The following is a 4523-nucleotide window of genomic DNA, read 5'->3' on the forward strand; positions in this document are numbered from 1 at the left end:
CTAGTACCTCATTCCAATTAATTCAATTCAAACTGGTGGAAACCCTTCACATCTTGTAATTCCTCGTCGTCGGTTACCCATGGATTCTTCCCATAAATTATCTCCTTTGTCAGATTGCGGAAGCTGGTGTGGGCTCAAAATCATGGTTTGTGATTGCGATGTTGCAATTCCTACAAAAATATAAACCATGTCTTATTTATATGCTCATAGTTTAGACATTTCTGATCCAATTTAAATAAAGTTGTGTGGTTCAATATTGCAAAATTGCATTAATACAAATGTAATCTGAAAACAATCTGCAACACAATACATTTAATGATGATGTATACAATATGATGTTTACATCTGAAACAGGAAAAATTTCTTACATTGGTTTTAGCCGAATTTCCTTTGGTTGACTTTAACTGCATAAATTTGTAATGATTCATATTCATTACATCATGGATTTTCAGTGACAAGCAAAGCATAATGTATGAACACTTGGTGAATACTTTGTACATATACACTGTATATGTACATCCTGTCTACTGTTTCATCATAGAAATTTCACATGTTTAGTGATGAAATTTCCGTGGTGAGAGTTTATTTATCAATTTCTCTGTATGTTAACTTTGGGTCCTATCATAATATAAATTCCCACATTTATTTATCATTGAAATTATTTCATTACTACATTAATCATAGACCTTATATCTCACTTACAAACTTACAGTTTATCTTAATTAATACTGGATTGTTAATTTCATTAAAAAAAATGTCAGGTATTGAACTGATATCTATTATAGACGTGTGTTTTAATTAAGTTACACTACATATGAATTTGTTTTCTTTCGATTTTCTTTCTTGAGCCACTAATTATCTGTATTGGTGTGTAAACACAAGGTGTGAATCTAGTAAGGTTTACAAAGTTATATGTATGATTTAATCTAGACCATATCATGGTCATTGATACACTCATATGACTTTTTAAAATCCTGTACCAAATCTACATCTTCACCATGTTCAACAGCATTACACTGGGAACAAGCATGACACAATTTAATATTTATTTGAAAAATAATTTTTGAAAGTGCAGCTCTACAATGTTAATTTGCGGGAGGGATGGGAGAGGAGGCATTCCCATAAAAAAATTGCATAGATGAACAGATTCATTGATATAAATCTAAATTACCTATCATCAAAGTAATGCGATATAGATCTAGTGATTGATATTATCCTCAAGCACTTTCATTTTAGAAACAATTTCAAGATTGTTTTAAAAACGAAATTAGGCTTTCTAAAAATATCTTCGATAGTCAATCTTTAATCTGTGCCTTTAGTATTTCACTGAAGATGTACGTACACTTAAACTTTATCAACATGTATCATTCTCTATGGCACTGCACTACGGACAACCGACGGACTTTTCAAAAGATACGAGATATCTGAGAAAATTCGAGTCACTATCTGGTTGTTTGAATGTTCTCGCTTTTCTGGACAACTTATTCATCTGTAAAGAAGTCCCTGGTGTATCGGTCTTTCTTGGCTGGATTCCCTCTCAAATATGACAGCAATACGCAAAGGTGTGGTCCTGATACGATAAAATATTCCTCCTGTTTCCACAGCTCAGACGCCTCGGCATCATCATCACTACGTCGATGACGCTCCACTCAAAATTATAGTGTAATAGTGTTTATTAATCGATTTAGATTAATAAATCTACACAAATTTGTATATAGATTTCAAATTAAACATTATCTGAATAACCACTACATTGAGATGTGTTTTATGCTCATCCAAGTAGAACAGGCAGTACCTGTTCTGATTTATTGAAGTTTGCCTTAGGTCATTAATTAAACTTTTGTATATAGGTTTGAAAGTGTTCGAAGTTTCTATTGGTTTTAGTGTTGTTAGCTGGTGTTTTATTGGTCAATTTTTCCCTCCAAAAGTTCATATTGGTGTTCAGTCATTCTTTGTTTAGTTGGTTTATAGAGAAGTTGGTGAAAATATATGACAGACATTTGACTGTTGACTGATCATTTCTTTAACAAGGTAAGCTTATTATCTAACTTTAATATTATTTCTAATTAGCAGTCAACTTAATAATTTGGTAGATTTAATTCCATAGCACTTGCACAGTGAGAATGATATTTTGTGAGGCATAAATCAGTTATCTTGAAATAAGTTAAATTTATGTGTTTCACATATTTCGTATATTTTTAAAGACATGCTTGATATTTTTATGATGCAAGTTTATCTATGTAAACTTCATAATTTACAGTCAATCTCCATGGACATGTTTTGTTAAATGAGGGATTATTGCCACATCACTTATTCCCATAGAATGGCATATCGTGTAACCGAGGTATTACATGACATTAGAACACAAGACATATAAACAATGCCCTACCTTAATTCAGCAGGACTTCACAAATGGCATGCAACTGGAATAGCATACATATAACACATGGGAACACACCATCATAGGTTTGGGGTAAATCGTCGACTGCTGCAGGGTAGATGGGAAGGGCTGCGCGCGCTGGAGCTCCAGTTCAGTGAGGAACCAGACCAAGGTCAGAGGTCATATACATTAGTACATACATATACACAAATACGTTTCACTACATTTATGATGGTGTTCATGATATATTCTATGATTAATGAATAATGTCTGTATAGTCATCATAGATATATCATAAATATAGTATCAGTGTTTTAAGCTTTTATAATATCATGGTAAAATATATTTTAAAGAAGTAATTTGTGAAAATAAGTAATACTTTGATGTATATGATTGTAAATATTATACAATTATTGCTGTTTTTGAGGTCAATACGATGATTTAGACACCTGAGGAGTACAATATTCACCGAGCCCGAAGGGCGAGGTGAATATTGTACTTCGAAGGTGGCTAAATCATCGTATTGACCTCAAAAACAGCAATAATTATTTTATTATATGATTAAATGATTTAAAAACCCTTCAAGATTGTTCTTTGCTTTAATTGTAAGTTTCAACAGCCGAACCCAGTGAGAAACGCGGAATTTCATTTGACGGCAAAAATAAGTATAATCGATCGCGTCAAATTGGAAGTTCCCGACCTATTTTTGGTCCTATGTGAAAAAAATAAATCCTTATGTTCACCTGGAAGGTCACGTGCAGGTAAACATAACGTAGTATGATTTCTACATTGTTGGATATCAGCCAATTAGAGAGCTAGGAATTATTCAATCATATCATAAAATTATTTGTTTGATATGTTTCAGAGTGTCATACATATATATTTATAGCTTAGATTCTGGCAATAAAATGGAGGTGATCGACATCTAAGAACCCATACAGGACTTTGTTGTTTAACTCGATCGACAGAAAACCCTGATACAAAAGTCCAATGTCAAGGCCAGTAGTTTCAATTTTTATTCAGTCTAAACGTTACACATAGTGTAGAAGAATTTATTTCTACTAATTCTGGAATAAATAAACCCTACGTGACCACCCTATCTGGTATTTTAGAAAACCGAATCACACGCGTATAGTAACTTGCGTTTTTCTGCAGAAGTTTGAAAAGCCTGTGGCAGTGTCATTATTCGTAGGGGAAAGTAGTCCCGGAGAATTGACACTGCCGGGGTCATTCGGATCACGCGCTCGTCCTTTTCCGTAACCGGTAAGAAGATTCGGACGTGGATCGGCGCAAGAATTGCATCAAATCGACGCATTTCTTCGCCGGAAGCGCGCCCGTGGATGAGTGTTAAAAGGCCAGAACCGAATCCCTGAATAATATGTTTTTTATATTTTCACCACAGATTCAGTTTTGGTATCATTAACGTCTTATTCACTCTAATACATACCATGTAAGTGGAAATTGATAGTGGTACAATACCTTAGATGTGTATAATATCTTAGATGCATTTGAAAGTTCACGTTTCATAGTGTAACGTACGACTGTGACGTCAAAGTTACGTTTACGTATACGTCAAACTTCCACCAGAGTTCGTTTGCTCACAAACCAAACTCTTCCACTTAGGCATTATGGGATAGCGATTTCTTAGGCCGCGTATACTGTGACGTCACTGTAGAATGACGAAAAAACATAACGTCAAACGTAAACAACTTTCAAAACAAGAACGTAAACATCAAATTCATTACTTTACACAATAATTTGAACAGAGTAACCCTACTTTTTAATGATCTTTTGATCATTTTATGTTTAAAATAAAATCCATACTTTTATATTAATGCTCTTAATATTAATATCTTCAGACTTTTAACTGCGAACTACTTCTTTAGTGTAATTTGTCTGCGTGATAATCGCGGACTCACAATATACAAATCTGTATATTGTGGTGCGTCACATAGGAGAGGTCTATCGTAGGTGACGTAATGAGGCCTCGACGGGGAGTTTGACGTATACGTAGCAACCAACTCTGATGGCGTCGATCCACATACGAGGTTCATTTGCGGTTACGGAAATAGCCGAGTAGTTACGATTGTGCCGGAGTTTGCCTCAGGTGAATACAAATATTGAATACAAAGTTGTCTATCTT

The sequence above is a fragment of the Ostrea edulis genome, chromosome 7, assembly GCF_947568905.1.
Source record: "Ostrea edulis chromosome 7, xbOstEdul1.1, whole genome shotgun sequence".
Lineage (NCBI taxonomy): Eukaryota > Metazoa > Mollusca > Bivalvia > Ostreida > Ostreidae > Ostrea > Ostrea edulis.